The sequence below is a fragment of the Nycticebus coucang genome, chromosome 8 (genome assembly GCF_027406575.1).
Source record: "Nycticebus coucang isolate mNycCou1 chromosome 8, mNycCou1.pri, whole genome shotgun sequence".
NCBI lineage: Eukaryota > Metazoa > Chordata > Mammalia > Primates > Lorisidae > Nycticebus > Nycticebus coucang.
Window position 1 is genome coordinate 93,355,162 of NC_069787.1, and position 2,492 is coordinate 93,357,653.

Consider the following 2,492-nt stretch of genomic DNA (forward strand, 5'->3'; position numbering starts at 1 on the left):
AATCCCAAAGTGGTGCCTTGGGCCTGTGACCAGAAAGGATGCGGCCCCTTCCAGAGAAGATACTGAGGAGAGTGCTGTCCCCATAGCACTTCCAAGGACACATTTATACTGCTGCCAGTGTAAGCTACTTTGGGGTGTAATATCAGGCATACTTATACACTCATGTCTCAGTCTCACAGTAGCCCAAAGCAGGGCAGCTCAAATTGTCCTAGGTATGTGTAGGAGAGCTTGGGTTCCCCTTTCCCTCCTCAGCTGGGCAGGGCTACGGCTGCATCAGACCAAACTAACCTTGAGAGTAAAGCACTGCCCAGCTTTAAACTCTCAAAGTGACACCTTGGACCTGTGACTAGAGATGATGGAGCCTTTCTCAGTCAGGCTGCACTGGTAGGAAACTGTAATGAAAACAATTTACTTGAGATTCAGTCCCACAGCAGCCTGCTGCAGGATGTGGGCTCCATGCCAGATGGATAGTGGAAAGCCTGGTTTCCCTGACCCTCCCAGCTGGGTGGGGGCTGCAGGCTCATCAACCCAAACTCAGCCTGAGGATGGGGTGTGACCCGGTGTCAAACTATCAAAATGGCATCTTGGACCTGTGACTGAAAAGGTAGGGACCTCACCCACACAAGCAATGTGGGCAGGAAATTATGGGAAATGCTATCTGCTCATGTTTTAGTCTCAACAGCAGCCCCTCGTAGGATGGTGGGGGCCTTCCCAGGGGCGTATGGGAGTACCTGTGCTCCTCTGTCCCTCGTGGAGCTGCACAGTGGCTACAGGCATGTGTGTGATTCCCCAGAATGGTGCCAAGCGCAAGCTGTTCTAGGCTTGGATGCCTGTGGAATTCACTTTCTCAAGCAACATCTCTATACAATCTCTAAGCAGCTCCTTATGTTAAGCCCAAGACCTGCCTGGGGTAGGGGTGGGGAGGTCAGTTCTCTTGTAGCCAAGATCATAAATGCTTGTCTCAGAGAGTGAAGCCCAGGGGGCTTTTCTCTTACTGTTTTCCTGTATGCGGGAGTTTCTCCTAGCTGTTAGACAGTCCTCGGATGGACAGTTGCCCTGATCCCTTGCTTTACTTACGTTTGGTGCTTCCCATCACTTTTCTGCTGAATCCTAGTGTTCTGTCCTAGATGATCTATTTGGAATGTGAGAATCTTCCTACTTTTCTGGTCCCTTTTCATGAAGGAGGCAATATACTCCATGTGTCTAGTTAGCCATCTTGATCCTATCTCAAGTTCTTATATATTTTGGATATTAACCGATTATCAGATGTATGATTTGCAAATATTTTCTCCCCATCCATAGGTTGCCTCTTCACTTGGTTAATTGTTTCCTTTGCTACACAGAAGCTTTTTTGTTGGATGTAATCCCATTTATCCCTTTTGCTTTGACTACCTGTGTTTTGGGGGTCATGTCCAAAAAATCATTGCCAATATTGTAGAGGTTTTCTCGTGTGTTTTCTGGGTCTCACAGCAGCCAAAAGCAGGGCAGTGGAAATATAGTTTTAGGTTTTATGTTCAAATCTTTAGTCCATTTTGAGTTTATTTTTGGATGTGATGTCAGGGGAAAGTCCCAACTTCATTCTTTTTATGTTGATACCTAGTTTTCACAGCATCATTTACTAAAGACATTGTCCTCTCCCCACTGGGTGTTCTTGGCACCTTTGTCAAAAATAAATCGACTAGGGCGGCGCCTGTGGCTCAGTCAGTAGGGCACCGGCCCCATATACCGAGGGTGGTGGGTTCAAACCCAGCCCCGGCCAAACTGCAACCAAAAAATAGCCGGGCGTTGTGGCGGGCGCCTGTAGTCCCAGCTACTCGGGAGGCTGAGGCAAGAGAATCACTTAAGCCCAGGAGTTGGAGGTTGCTGTGAGCTGTGTGAGGCCACGGCACTCTACGGAGGGCCATAAAGTGAGACTCTGTCTCTACAAAATAAATAAATAAATAAATAAATCGACTATAAGTCCAGGATCAGTGGCTCATGCTTGTAGTCCTAGTACTCTGGGAAGCCAAGGCAGGAGAATTGCTTAAGCTCAGGGGTTTGAGACTAACTGAGCAAGAGCAAGACCCCGTCTCTACTAAAACTAGAAAAAACTAACCAGGCTTTGTGGTGGGTGCCTATAGTCCCAGCTACTCAGGAGGCTGAGGCAGAAGAATCCCTTGAACCCAAGAGTTTGAGATTACTATGAGTTAGACTGACACCACAGCACTTTAGCCTGGGCCACAGAGTGAGACTCTATCTCAAGAAAAAAATGTGGCTCAGAGCCTGTGGCTTAAGCAGCTAAGGCACCAGTCACATACACCTAAGCTGGCAGGTTCAAATCCAGCCCGGGCCCACCAAACAACAATGATGGCTGCAACCAAAAAATAGCCAGGCATTGTGGTGGGCACCTGTAGTCCCAGCTACTTGGGAGGCGGAGGCAGGAGAATCACTTGAGCCCAGGAGTTGGAGGTTTCTGTGAGCTGTGATGCCATGGCACTCTACCCAGGGCGACA